General features: G+C 33.0%; 1 protein-coding gene across 1 annotated transcript in view; it reads left to right on the forward strand.

Moving 5' to 3' along the window:
• Positions 1-16,467, forward strand: part of LOC143233201 (uncharacterized) — a 59,443-nt gene that overhangs the window by 20,823 nt on the left and 22,153 nt on the right. The gene's annotated exons all lie outside the window — the stretch shown is intronic.

Genomic DNA, 16,467 nt, shown 5'->3' on the forward strand with positions numbered 1-16,467 from the left:
TCTACTCTGGAAAAAAAAAACACGTGGCTTTAGTGTTAGCTTTAGAACATTTTAATGTGTATGTACCTGTGTCTCAACAACCTATTGTCATTTACATTGATCATGAACCTTGACGTTTTTGAACCAAATGAAGGACAAAAACAGAAGACTATTAAATTGGAGTTTATCATTACAAGAGTATGATTTAAAGATAATCATTGCCAAAAGGGTTGACAACATTAGTTCTAATGCACTTTCATGTGCTCTGTAATATTATGATCATACAGTTATTTGTATTGATTTGGTTATATACTGTCATAATTATTGAAGCTGTGTAATTCTTTGACAATATATTATTCTTCATATATTGTTCACAATCTATATATACATATGTAATATCTTAGTTTAAAATTAACACTCGACAATATTCAATTTTCTGAGGTGGAGATGTGACAGTTTTACTATTATATATTTATTTTAATACTGACATTTGTGTAAGTTATATTTGTATTTAGAAATGCATATACTTTATCTGTTAAATCTATTCTGTGAAATTCCCTCCTACTCAGAAACTTTGTAGAAGATTCTCCAGTGCAAAAATCAAAAATGTACTGTATGCATGTAAACGCTAGTATTTCGTCAGTATTGTTGTGTAAGCTGAACTTTCTAGAAACTCGCCCCATGCTTATAAAATTAACCATTGAAACGTGCCAAGAGATAGTATATATATTATTGGTTTGTTAAATTTGATATACTATAAATCTTAAAAGCTATAAATGTATTTAACACTTATTAATCGAGAAGTTCAGATATTTGATCAGAAACGTTTATAGATTTTGAATATTAAAAAAATGTTTAACTTCAGAAAATAAACATCGGATGTTAATATTTTTACGAAGACATTATATAACTTCAACTGTGAAAAACTCACGTGTGATCAGCGAAGAGTTAGCTAGTTCACTGTTAAGTGAATTGTACAAATATCAACTTGAATTTAATTCATTCATCGTGAACCTTGTATAGAACACCATGAAAGTTCTGGATCAGATAGAGGACTTAATATTGTTTGTTAATTTGCAAATATTTGGTACATAAATAATTATTTGCAAGAACTATTTGTAATAACTCTTACTATATATTGTATTATTGTTTGTATATTAAGATATATTTGTTTTAAGAAAGAAAACTGTGTGTATCAGTCTTGTTGGCAAATATCATAAATTAGATACATATCGACATTTATTAAACTTCTAAACCTAAATTAAAACTGAACTCAGTTTTATGTTATTTCAACTCGTAATATGTAGCAAACTAAAATTAACTTACAAAACATACGGTTAATTATTTTTAATAGTTCTCCAAATTCTTACAATTGTAACCATGTAACATGGTAAAAATGAGTTGTTGGATAATGTTAAATAAACTAAAGATTGATTTATTTTAAGCCTTGTAATATACCCCAAAGGGTTTCATTATCTGCAGTGAATAGGGCGCAGATAGCTTATTTTGTATATTTGCTCTAAGGAACCAACAACAACACAAATAATATGTTAACTGTTGAGTTCACTTGCCTGAGTTCTGGCTTTCTCCATTTAAACGCTAACACTCTTTTGAGTGAAGACTATTTTCGTTATTAGTCTTAATTAAGACTCAAAATACTTTGAATTGGCAACTCCAGGAATTTTTAAGTAAATAAAGCAAACTGTAGCTTTGCTACAATCAGTTGAATATTATGTTACTTTATATAAAGCTCATAAAACAAAAACATGGTTAATACAAAAGTCAAAACCTTCTGAAAAGTGTACCTAATAACATACTTGAGCATGATATTATTTTTGTTGTAAGAATGTTCCTGTAACCTCTGTTTGATAAGATGTTTCAAACTTACATGAAATGTTGAAAAACACCTTAAGTCAAAGGACTCTTATGTGATTATTTAAAACAGTTTCTTTCCAGCTAGCAGAACTTGTGGATTCGGTATCATTAAAATAAAGGTGTTTATTAAAACTGTTTATCTATTGTGCCATTTTACTGTATGACCCCCGAATATGTAGAATAAATCTCTTTTAGATGTCATTAATAAAATAATGGCTTACTGTAACGCACGTTTTTGAAAATCGTTATAATGCTTAAATGTAATTTGAATTTATTGCTTAATATCCCGTCATTCAATTCGAATTTTGAGAAGGTTGTGTTTGGTTTAATAACATGCGGTTATTAAAACACAGTTATCTTCAGTCGGAAATTTTGTCGAGTTAATTGCATTGATGACGCGTGACTACAAAGAATAGTATTAATAACTTTTGACATCAATGTATTTATTAGAATATATACGCTCAACTGTTACAAAGTAAGTTACAAATTCACACTGGTAAAGGAAAATCCCAGAATCCCATTTTATATATTACAATTGGAACATTTATATAGGTTTACAAACTGCCTAAGAAAAGGACGTTCATATCTGGTCGTTGTATTTATATGTAATAAGTGTTCGTCTACGGTATATGTGTGTATAGTAATTAGTTATGTGCAAATCTGGATTAAGGCATGGACTTATCGAGTTGAAACCCAGGTCCTCATACAATGGGCTATTTGTGTTCTGCTAACCACGGGTTTCGAAACGCTGTTTTTAGCAGCAGACATACGACTGGGCCAGTGGGGAACAACAGTATAAATATTAATAATTATTTCACTTTATTATTGACTCCAATTTTGCTACAACTTTTTTGAATTATGCTTGTGGTTGTTTAAGTTTTCCATTAATTTGGGTTATTCTGGTGAATATGAAAAAAAAACTTCACGCTGTGTACAAATGTGAAACGAATTCATAAGTAATTCATTGAGACTGGGTTTAGGTGTGGAAACAAAAAAACAACAAACAAACGAAACACTGCTTACTTAACATGTAAAAACTACTTGATAAAATATCATCACTGGAAAAGTCACCAGAATAGTAAATTTTGACAACTTTTAAATGAAAACGGTTCATATTTTTGAATACTTTTCGGAAAATAAATGACAAACAAAACAACTGTTAATCCCCTACAGTGTGATATACATACTATTAACAGCTGTATCTTTATCATAAAATATGCTAGTGGAATATAACTGCTCTTATCATAATATATGAATTTTGTTTAATTCTGTTTGGAGAAAAACGTATATTTCTATATTTTTCTCGAAAATTTAGAATTAGAAAGCAAAGTTTCACAAAATACGATCAAATTTAATCAACAGTAACTTAATTAATTAATTCATTCATTCATTTATAATTGCCCACACTATTGTTTACGTTACAGAAAACATAGATAAGACATCTGATAAACTATGTTTTTGTCAATGGTTATCAAGCAAGTTTCTTATTTTACAGTACTAGGTATATGGTTACTACGTATATTTTTGTATATTCTTTTTGAGTTAAATCAATTTTTCGTGAGTCCTGTCTCACTCTTATTTCTAGCTGTACGTTTCATAACTGATAGTTATGTTAGCGCATTTTTTTATTTTGTTGTAGTTGCTGTTGTTCGTACGTTCATCCGATTTAACGATAGTTTTGCTTCAGTGCACAGTTTTATAATAAACGCATTGTTTTGTCTGAAAGCGTATAACAGTCTTCGCTCATCTGTAATAACGATTATGTTTGTGAAACAACAGGCTTCCAGCAGTTTTTAATCTCTAAGTTCAGACTGTTTTCATTTTAATGGTCTTTGATGCAAATTTTGCAAACATGAATATTTAAATTTTCTACGTCAATATGAGGCAGTACTTTATATTACAGTAATTGTTACTCTGGCTGTAACTTCATTTTGTTGAAACATAACCATATTTTAGGTGTAATGGTATGCAGAAAGGAAATATATTATCATGGGTCAACAATATATATCTACAGGAGTCGCTTCTACGCAAAAGGTATGTTTGTTTGGTTTGTTATGGTTTGATAAGTATTTTATCTCTCCTTCCAGTGGCACAGCGATATGTCAACGGACTTACAACGCTGTAATCCAGGTTTCGATACTCGTGGTGGGCAAAGCACAACTAACTCGTTGTGCAGCTTTGTGCTTAACGTTAACCGATCTATTCTCCCATGAAACTTCACTGTTCTAATCTTTGAAACGTATTGGTGTAACTGTAATACAAACTGCATATCTGTTTTTGTGTGAAATGTAAAAACAAATTCTTTTGTGTATAGCCAAGAAAGGTCCGCCTTTCAAAAGCGCTCGGATTATGGTTTGTCATCACTTTGTTTTAAGAATTTTGAACATGCGTGTTGTTTTTTAACATCATGACTGTAAATCACATATTACAATAAAACTGGAACATATTTAGAAATTATAAGTTTTCCATGGTTAAACCGTTCTTTATTTCTCTTTTATTGTAAGCACGAAAAATTAAATCAGACTGTTTCATAACGGTTTGGCTATGAATTTATTAGACAGATTCATAATATTTTCTTTATTAAATTTTGAGTAAAGCTATGTGTTCGAGCCGTCTCTAATTTTGAAGAGATGAACTAGAGGGAATACGTCTTATAAGCACCCCCTCCCATGCTCAAATCTTGTCATACTAAATATTAAGCTTTACTCTTATAAAGCACCCACGGTCTCACAATTTTTAACCACGAGTTTTGTTTTGGTGGTAATAAGACACAAATCAATGAACCTCGGATCCACAGCTCGGTATACTAACCACTAGGCCACGCTCGTCTTCACCATGTTGCTAATAACTTCATCTGAAAACTAGAACTGTAATAAAACAATTTATCATTTATTAAACTTACTTCACCTGGTTCATGCACTTCTGTGTATGTTTAAAAAGAAAACTGAGAAAAACAGAACTAGCTCCGTGTGACTGGCATATATCTTCAAAATTCTCTGTAATGCGATTACAGGTTTTTGACATTAGCTCTTTTAGTAATATAAAAGAAATCTTTTAATGACGTTTGTTGATGTTTCGCTCAGCTCTACCTCTAGGCTGTCAAAAACAGCGAACTTATCGGCTTTCAGCCTCAGCTTATTATTCTAGAAGAATGAATATAGTGTTATAATCTTGACGTTTACTTGTTCTGACACACAATTTCTAAGTTAAAGTAGCTGATTTGTTGAGGAGATTGTAAACGTTTCGAAATCAAACTTTGTATGACATGAATTTAAAGCTCTGACGAGAACATGACCTTTGTTATTCTATATAATTAGCGTATTTCTTAGTGATTATTTACTGCTGAAAATCACAGTAGCGATAAAGTTTTGAGTACAGTCATTGGATATTAAAGGACAAAGTATATTTAAAACTTAATTTTTAGACAGAACGTCAGCAGTTTGTATTATCTCCTTTATTGTACTTGCTATCGTTTACCTTATTCGACATTTCGTTCAGCGGTTAAGGCACTCGACTCGGAATCTGAGGGTCGCGGATTCGAATCCCCTCGCACCAAACATGCTTGCCCTTTCAGCCGTGGGGGCGTTATACTGTGACGGTCAATCCCACTATTCGTTGGTAAAAGAGTAGCCCAAGAGTTGGCGGTGGGTGGTGATGACTATCTGCCTTCTTTTTAGTCTTACGCTACTTAGTTAGGGACAGCTAGCGCAGATAGTTCTTGAGTAGCTTTGCGCGAAATTAAAAAAAAAACGAACAAACATTTCGTTCAATAAAATATTGTAAAATGTCCTAACATGAATATATAATTTTATTATACATTTACCCCTTATATCTATCATCATTTTTACCTCATTTCCCTAAAAAAAAAAAGTCGAAATAAAATATTGTTCATTGTTATTAGTTTTTGATTCATGCGTTATCTGTTTATCTCAATAAGTGCACATCGTGAAACAGGTATAAGCACAATATTATTATCTGTTTTCACAATGAGGTAGATGTAATTGCTTACACTCGGATGTTGGATACGTCTCCTTGTGAGGTGGTACAGAGGAAGTTTTGTTACCACATGCCTATTCCTACCTTGTTTCCTCACTTTTGGTGCACACATCCCTACACTTTTATATAAAAAAAGTTCCACCTCTTTATGCACTCTGTACATAGAAGATCATATGATTTATATATTATTAATTTATTTATGATGACTTCCTGTACGTATGTAAATGATCAGTGTGGGTCTGCATCATAATATAATGGTACGTGCAAATAATAATGATATACATATGGGGGGCTGCGTTTTATTCACTTATGGTGTGTGCAAATATTGTGGGTGTGCGTGGGTGCTGTACCTGTGATGACGCACGTTATATAATGTGAAACGATATTTTGATGATGTAGTGTGAACTGTTGTTGTGTGCTTATATTAAGGGTTGATACGTTAGGTGATTAATTTAGTGAACTATTTCATCTAATTCAAGCAATAAACAAAATTTTATGAAGACAAAGCTACGTAGAAGTGCAGACTGGCATTTATGAAAGAAACAGGTTTACGCTGTACCCTAACATTTTTGTTTATATGTAAGTACACTGATAACTATTACAACATTCTACAGTAACATATAATTATTAGTCTGTGTTTATTCCATCATTAGCGCACTCAATTTGTTTGTTTTTTGGAATTTCGCACAAAGCTACTCGAGGGCTCTCTGTGCTAGCAGTCCCTAATTTAGCAGTGTAAGACTAGAGAGAAGGCAGCTAGTCATCACCACCCACCGTCAACTCTTGGGCCACTCTTGTACCAACGAAATTGACCGTCACATTATAACGCCCTCACGGCTGGGAGGGCGAGCATGTTTAGCGCGACGCGGGCGCGAACCTGCGACCCTCGGATTACGAGTCGCACGCCTTACGCGCTCGGCCATGCCAGGCCAGCGCACTCAGCGAAGTGGAAATGAGATATTGTAAACTAATGGGAATACAGGAACACCTTTCGTCCCTTTTATGTGTGTCGGTGAGACTTAATAATTGGTTCTATTACATACTAAGTATACGGAGTGATAGCAAACGGACTCATGTAGCTTAAAATGGCGTCCTGATATAAGTTAAGCAGTTTTACTTTTAGGTGATGTTTAGTATAGACATATGCGGTCCTAATGGTATTGTTCTATTTGGTGCACTTATAACTGTTTTAAATATGTTGTTACACGACTATAAACGGTCAAAAATATCAGTCAGTCAAAAAGACTAAGAAATTTGTGGTTTCATATTCTTTTTGAATCTGTTGTACTGACTTTCTCGAGTGAGGTTCCATACGATTTATTTATCACTTAAAGATGTCTTTCATATGCTTTTAAATATGTATTATTTGGTTGTTAAAAGGGTATATGAGTAAATAGTTTGTACTGCATGTGCTGTGTATACGCCCCATTCCTACTAAAGGTTCTACGATATGTGTGGTGCTAGAGATGATGTCCAACAGTTCAAAATCTGATTGTTTAAGTGGCATTTCAGTTACAGTATATATTTGACCTTATAAAATGAATAAATTGCAAATGATACTAAAAACTTTAGTAAACCTTTTATCATAGTATTAATCGAAGTTGTTGGATAGTGGTTGAAAATGACATGTGTGCAACATTTTGCACAGTTATACGGGTAAGAAATGAATTTTTAAGCTTTCCCCAATGTTTTCAAACTTATGATATGTCTGTCTGAAGTTACGTTTTAACCATGACCTCATTTGTCTTTATGGTGAGAATTCTGCATTCATACAATTAAGAAAACATCTATCCTTAAAAAGTACGAAACCATGAAATTAATTTTACTTATTGGGGAAAAATGTTTCATACGTAGATTTTTCCTAAAGCCTCTTTCCCCTCCTATACATATAACCTCTCCCAAAATAACAACCAGTTAATACTTCTCAAGAAAACCAAAACAAAATATGTGGATATTCCCTTATGTGGAATTGTTTATTGTCTTGTTGAATCCATTAAATTATTAAATAACACATCTAATACTTTAGGGCAGTGTGGAAGACATGGAAAGAGCTGTTTACCACAAGAAAACGTTTCACGTTATTAGTTATAATAATGTAAGTAACAAAAATTAGATATATAAAATATTTATCATTTTTTAGTTTAACTGGTACTATAGGTCTTGCAATTGGAAAAGTTCTTGAAACTTTTGTTTCTTTGTTTTTGAATTTCGTGCAAAGCTACACGAGGGCTATCTGCGCTAGCCGTTCCTAATTTAGCAGTGTAAGACTAGAGGGAAGGCAACTAGTCGTCACCGCCCACCGCCAACTTTTGGGCTACTCTTTTATCAATGAGTAGTGTGGCTAATCATAACATTATAACGCCCCCACGGCTGAAAGGCCAAGCATGTTTGGTGTGAGAGGGATTCGAACCTTGAAACTTTTCATTTCTTTTTTAGTTTAATTTTGAATTTCTACATTACCTTTATGTATAACTGAAATACATATATAATTATGCATGAATATTCATATCTCCCCATAGTTTACTATTTTCAGTTCAATCCGAACAATTATTTCCTGATACGTTTGTACTGTTTCTCTCGCTATAATCGTTGTTAGTAACACAGTAACACTGCGTTTATAATTTGTTATTGAAAATGTATCATTTTACTTTCTATTCACTGCTTCTCTCGAGACTGTTATTTACGTAGAATTAAATATTGAATGAGCAGTGTTATTTAATAGATTCTGTGTAGAAGTATTTCATGCAGATATTAATTACAAAATTCTTCCATTATCATATTTTACGAGATAATAAGCCTCGGAAATCATCTCGGGTGTTAAATATTAAAAATACTTCATGAACTCCTTAATGCATAAAATTGTAAGTGGTGCTAATGTAAGTAAATCAATAATATAACGAAATGAACATAAAACTGTAAACTCAGATACGTCGTGAGCGAGAAACAAGTGTATTTCACATTGAACTGAAGTTGTACCTTGTGTGATGAAATATTGTATATTTTCTGTTTAGAACAATCATTATAACATGTTTAATATTAGTTTCTGTTTTTAGTAAAAGGGTTCTTTTACAAAAGAACAATATAATAAATATATTAAATTAATTAATATATTAAATTTTAGAGAAAAATAATACATTTTTTGTTTCCCCAAGTGGGGTGAGAAAACAACTGCTAATATTTGTTGTTTTTTTTCTACTGTATACAGACCTAAACCTTTATGCGCAAATGAATAAAACGGCTAAATCAGAGAACGTTAGGGTTCAAGTCTACGCGTTCGTAGTTTCAAGCAACTGGCCCAAGGAAGAGCGTTCAATGAGCAACATATTCTATCACAGAGGCTTTGGCACCAAAACATGCTTGCTCTTTCAGCCATGAGGACGTTATAATGCGAAGGTCAATCCCACTATTCGTTGGTAAAGAGTAGCCTAAGAGTTAGCGGTGGGTGGTGAAGACTAGCTACCTTCCAGTGTTACACTGCTTAATTAGGGATGGCTAGCGCAAATAGCTCTCGCGTAGCTTTGCGAGAAGTTCCAAAGCTAACAAACAAATACTTTGGCCTATTTTCTTTTGAATCGATAAATGTGATTGGCTTTATAACATGCCACTGACTGAAAGTGCAAAACCTATTCAGTAATATCTCGAACACTGGATATGTGATTCGCAGTCCAATAAGTCAGCCATCAAACACGTATTGTCCATGTCAAAATAATAGAAAATGCATTGAAATAAGTGCAAATACACGTAGATACATTTGGTTATTTGACAGTGATAGCTCAAGGATAGGAGATCAACACGATGATCCAATTAGACTTTTTATACACGTTGTTACTGTTTTTGTACAAAGCTACACGTCAGGCTAGTTTTATCCTGTCTACCGTGAACTATCGAACACAGGATTTTAACATTAAAAGTCCGTAAACTGATCCACCGGAGAACCAGACTTGATATTCCTAGTTATTTTGTAGTGGTTAGAAAGTTAAAATATTAAACGCAAAGTTTACAGATAACTAAGATTTCTATAGTCTTGATCAATCATATATAATGTGAACATGCACATTCGTAGAACATTGCTTGAATACTCTCGAGGAAAACAATATTTTCACATTTTATTTTTAAACAGAAAATTCTTGACCGAAAATACATTCTCCATATTTAAAAGAAGATTGTTTGTTTTGAATTTCGCGCAAAGCTACACGAGGGTTATCTGTGCTAGCCGTCCCTAATTTAGCTGTGTAAGACTAGAGGGAAGGCAGCTAGTCATCACCACCCACCGGCAACTCTTGGGCTACTGTTTTACCAACGAATAGCGGGATTGACTGTACATTATAACGCTCCCATGGCTGAAAGGGCGAGCATGTTTGGTGTGATGAGGATTTGAACCCGCGACCCTCAAATTACGAGTCGAACGCCTTAACTACCTAGCCATCCAGGGCCTGAAAGAATAATAATAAAATATAAACATAATAGGAACAGCAAAGATGTTAAAATATATTTTGTTTCCGTATTATTAAATTGCCACTACAAACATTAATTAAAATTATTGTTTGAGAATAAAGAGGTAATAAAAGAACACAATAAATGTATTTTTTGGGATTCGTTGTTAACTTATTAATTAAAAAGATGTGCAATAGACAGTGAAAATGTGAAACGAAAGTTGTATAAATATTAAAATAACTATTTAACGTTTAATAAGTCTGTCTACAGAGAATTTCCTTGTATACAAGTTCACTAACACTTTCAGTCTCAAACTAACCAAAACACTTTTTTCTGAAGAAAAACATATCTATACTAAATGAAAATTATATGCATATAAATGCATCTACATAATTGCAACAAATATATTTACTTGGATTAATCTTTGCTCTTATTAAATATTTTGGTATTTCTGCAATTAATACGTTTCCAGTTATTTCATCCGGTTTAAAGCGTCTAGTGTTAATATTAAATAAAATAAATCAAATTTTCAATAAGATCACGCTAGAATAGGCATGCAAATTTGCAAATGTTTTTTTTTTTTCTTTATTCTAAACATTATATACACCAGGAACTAGATGCAATCATTAATCCACTAGTTTTGGGGTCAAGTGAGGTTATTCAGGACATTTCAAAATTTGTCAACGCCCCCAGTATTTGTTTAACAACAATGATGATGAAATTGGTGAAAATATTATTTTACTTAGTGGCATGAAGTTGAAGAGACGAGACTGAGTTCAATAAACTGTAATTAAATAATAGACACTTAAAATATCTACATTTTAATCGAAAGGATAACTTATTATTTACCTTGTTATTCAATGTTGTGATAAAATATGTTATGAAATAAACGTGTATTAAAGTAAGCATTTATATGTATCAAGCATACGGCACTGATAAAATCTTTAATTTGGTGTTATACTTTCTAAAGGCTATAATTACAATAAGCTAAACATATATACTGTATAAGTTGCACAGTATTAAAAATCTGTTGATAAAAATATTAAGGGTTTTACATTTTGTTGGGTTCAATAAGTGTTACAATAAGAATAATGATTTGAGAAGGGGAAAAATATTGTTTGTTTGTTTGTTTTGGAATTTCGCACAAAGCTACTCGAGGGCTATCTGTGCTAGCCGTCCATAATTTAGCAGTGTAAGACTAGACGGAAGGCAGCTAGTCATCACCACCCACCGCCAACTCTTGGGCTACTCTTTTACCAAAGATAGTGGGATTGACCGTCACATACAAAGCTCCACGGCTGAAAGGGTGAGCATGTGTGGTGTGACGAGGATTCGAACCCGCGACCCTCAGATTAGGAGACGAGTGCCTTAACCACCTGGCAGAATTTTATAACTTTAGAAATCAGAGCTTTAAATACATTATTTCGTTGTGTAAAAAATAGGCATTTATTTTATTTTTGGATAAAAGATTATTTCATACTTACGGATACAAATAATAAATAAATTCTATCTAAGTAAATATGCAAAAATTATGTAACTATTGATTTAATAGAAATATGTAGAAACTCTACTGTATGTTTTCATAAGTCGTATAAACATTTATATATCAAAAAGCTGGTTTGATGTCTCGCTCAAAGGCGTTTTCAAGATTTTCAAATAAAATCATTCTATCTATTTGTGTAAGTATAGGATTGGCGTGGCCAGGTGGTTCGGATGCTCGACTAATCTGAAGATCCTAGGTTTAAATCCCTGTCCAAACATTCTTGCCCTTTTACCCGTGGGGACGTTATAACGTGCCAGTCAATCCCATTATTCGCTAGTAAAAGAGTAGTTCAGGAATTGGCTATGGGTGGTGACGACTGGCTGCCTTCCCGCTAGTCTTAAACTGCTAAATTAAGGACAGCTAGCACAGATAGCCCTTATGTAGCTTTGCACAAATTCAGAAACAAATATAAAAGCATGCCCTATCAGTGGTGTAAAAGAAATTATATAAATTTATAAGAAACATACCCACCTGTCTTTTATCCCTTTATTCTCGTCCCCAGAGCTCATTTCTCATAGCTCAGCTCAAAACAAGTGTCACATGATGTCACTGCTTCTACGTTTTCATATCTGAATGTAATACACATTTTTCAATTGGATGTAATAATATTCGAGAAAATATGTGTAACATTAGAAATATCTTATCTAAATATTACTGTCTCGTATGGATTGATTGTTTTCTCATGGAGGTGTAGTTAAACAATAACGATAATCTGAGTAATATTGAACAAAATATGATGTGATGAACTGAAAGCTAAAGTAAATGCAAATCCAACTTCTTTAATTTTTACAGTAAATGATATAAATGCTATAAATTATTCTATTTTATTGTTTTTACGAAATATCATAAACAATAGAATTTTACCTTTTTTCCACTCTGATGTTTTTGAATGTACAATATACCTTAACAATTGGGTTTAAATAATGGTCGCTTTCTTGAAGCTAGCTATTCAATCCTGGAACTAAATGCTATCTTATTAATTTCACGCCATAACAACTTGGGTTCGAATCCCTGTCACACCAAACATGCTCGCCCTTTCAGCCGTAGAGCGTTATAATGTGATGGTCAATCCCATTATTCGTTGGTAAAAGAGTAGCTCAAGAGTTGGCGGTGGGTGGTAATGACTAGCTGCCTTCCCTCTGGTCTTACACTGCTAAAGTAGGGACGGCTAGAGCAGATAGCTCTCGGGTAGCTTTGCGCGAAATTCAAAACAAACCAAAACAAAACACTATAACAATTCCACGATTGTTAGTATACAAACAATTCGTCTCAAAAAAGGCACTCCAAAATTATTTGACCACCTATTAGCTATATTTAATTTATCTCTATACTTTGGATACATCCCAGTTTCTTAGAAGCAAGCTAATATATTAATGTTCCACAAAGTAGAAAAACCAGCTAATAAGCCAAATAGTTATTGACCGATCAGCCTGACCAGCTGTGTAGGCAAAATTCTTGAAAGAGTAATAAGTAATAGACTCTCCATATTTTTGGAGATTACTTCAAAATTACCAGAGGAAAAAAACGGATTTATAAAACAACAGATCATTCAATTAGATTAACTGAAACAATAATAAACAACTTTAATAAAAAAGAATGCACTGTCGTCTGCTTCCTTGATATCGAGAAAACATTCGACACTGTATGACACAATGGTCTTCGGTTCTGTATGTATGAAATGGGACTACCGCGAGAAATTATTCGCTGGTTATCCACCTTTTGGAAAATAGAAAATGTAGAATAAACGTAGAGGGAACTTTCTCGGAGTTCTTCACTCCAGAAGTTGGCGTCCCTCAAGGGGGGTGGTGGTGGTTATTCCTATTCTCTTCATCATGTATGTAAATAATATGCCACTTAAAGACCCAAATCATGGATACACGTCACAGTTCGCTGATGATGTAGCAATTTGGAAAAGTGCCCTTACACCAGAAATAGCAGCCACTAACTTACAACCTCAACTAAACAGATTAAGTGAATACTGCCAAAAAAACATATAATTAAAATAAATACAGCGAAGACACAATTAGTGATATTTTCAAAATTTACGAAACATCAAAAAGTCCAACCCCAGATCTACATGAACGGAAAGCTTCTCCAAACTGCTACATCTGTAAAATTTTTAGGGTTAACATATGATTCGAAATTTACATGGATAAAACATGTAAATAACATAAAAACTAAAATTTGGCGAAGAATAAACTATGTTAGGAGTCTAACTGGTAAACATTATGGAACAACACCTGAAAACATCATTAAAATATACAAAACATATATTAGAACAGTAATAGACTATGCAGCTTCTGCATAGATTAACATAAGTGAAAAACAATTGCAAACCAAACTCCAAACATTACAGAATACATTAATTACAACAACACGTAGAGTACCTAAAACCACTTCCTCAAAGTTCATGCACAAATACTCAAATACACAAACAATACCAGATAGACTTCTACATAGTACAATAAAATTCTTTGATAAAAATAGGAGAAAAAATGAGCTGTTATGCAAACTAGACAGATATTGTAAATATGATGAAAAGAGACCTAAACACCTCTCCCCGTTAAACTTGTACATTAGATCATTAAGATAAAATCAAGTTAAAATAATAATAATACTTAAAAAAAATAAAAAATATATAATAATAAAAAGCTAATGCTAAAATAAAACAGGTTACTTACGTTCTAGACTTATTTAAAAAAAATGAAAGCACAATATACATGGACATTGCCCTGAAAAGAGCCTGAGTTAGAGTTATGCTTATCACTCTGGCCCTCTGTATTTACTTTAAATATATTAATAAGTCCACTCAAAATAATTAAAGGAAGAAGGAAGATGTCTGGTGTACCTGACCCTCCTGGGTATACAAATATATATACCCAAATACCTAGAGAGAGAGAGAGAATTCCACGATTATTTTAACAGAGCTAACACTAGGGTATTATATAATCTTAATACATTGGTGTATGATTATTCTGATGCTGTAGTTATGGATCACTATATGAACAATGTTTATCTTCACCGGCTGGTGTTTTCATTATAAAGAAAACTTCTTGAATGATTTATATATCTTACCTGCCATGACGCTAATAATAACAAGTTAAGTCAAAAAGTATTCATACATGTCTTAGATGATGAAAAAAAATCTTTATGTAAAGAGTTGGTTTGTTTCAAAAATTTTGGCTATATAAGGCTAACTATAATATTTGTCTTATGAAGAATGCAACCATATCAACAGCACACACCAGCGCCTCTTTGGCTTTTCTAATCGAAAGCTGGGATGTGACTATCATTTATAACGCACCCGCTGTCTGAACTTCGGCAAAAAGACGAGAACTATGGACTCTCGGATCCAGAGTCCAGTACGGAAACCACTAGCCTTTGTTCAATCTGTAATTTAGTGCTGTAGAAGTTGTAAATGGTGTCAAAGAACGAATATTGTTTGATAACTATATAAATGTCATTTGTTTCAAAATCGATCAAGCATTAATATCACAGAAATGTAACCTAGGTGCAACAAATAACTTAGGATAAAATCCCTGTTCGTTTTAATTTAACAAATTGACAAAGGTAGCTTTAACTAATATACTGTAAAATAAATATACGGAGCTTTAAGTAAAGCACATTTTAAAGAAGCCAGAAAGGGCACGAGTCTTCGAAGTTTTGAAAACTACTTACTAGAAATCTTGATATTGAAATTTGAATACATTATATAAGACTGTTGCTTGTAAACATCACTATATTATTATCTATGGGATTCCTTCTCACAGTATTTCAACTGTCTAACAAATAGAATGTAACACTGTTACAACTATGTTGAAATATTTCCCTTGAGGACTTCTGGAAATCGTATTAGATTAATATTCCACCAGTAGATCAATACAAGTATGGTAATGTTGAGGAAAAAGTCTCCAAGAGTTTAAGACTTTGAAATATTGGATTTTGTGTCATCCCATGAGTAAACAAAACTTTGAAAGGTACCAGAATTTATTTTAATTTTTGAACGATCCCAGTAGATATAAAAAAGTAGCTGACTTGCGTACTGCAGTGAAATATTTATCCATGCATGTTCACCACCTTGGTTGAAATCTTAATACCCTATTTAAACTTCAGATAACCAGTATATCACTACATTTTCTGCTCACCTCATAACAACGTTCCAACGCGCCAACTTTTTACATAATTAAAATTCCAGTTTAACTGTAGGATTGCATAGAGCCTTAAACGCCTGTGAAAAAATTGATATAAATATCACATTTTTATTCAAAACGGCAAGGTGGAATACTTTCTATTTGTGTTCTTGTTAGCAAATACATATTTCCTTTTGCACTGATAAAATCTGTGTTAAATGTTCAGTATCACTCAGTAAACCATTCAAGTATTGGTTATATAGTGTTTCTTTTTAAATTTCGCGCCAAACTACATGAGGGCTATCTACGTTAGCGGTCCCTGATTTAGCAGTGTAAGACTAGAGGGAAGGCAGCTATTCACCACCACCTACCACTAACTTTTGGGCTACTCTTTTACCAGCGAATAGTGGGATTGAGTGTCACATTATAATGTCCCCACGGCTGAAAGGGCGAGCATGTTTGATGCAACCGGGATTCAAATCCGCGTCCCTCAGATTACGAGTCGAACGT

This window comes from Tachypleus tridentatus, chromosome 12 (genome assembly GCF_004210375.1).
Source record: "Tachypleus tridentatus isolate NWPU-2018 chromosome 12, ASM421037v1, whole genome shotgun sequence".
Lineage (NCBI taxonomy): Eukaryota > Metazoa > Arthropoda > Merostomata > Xiphosura > Limulidae > Tachypleus > Tachypleus tridentatus.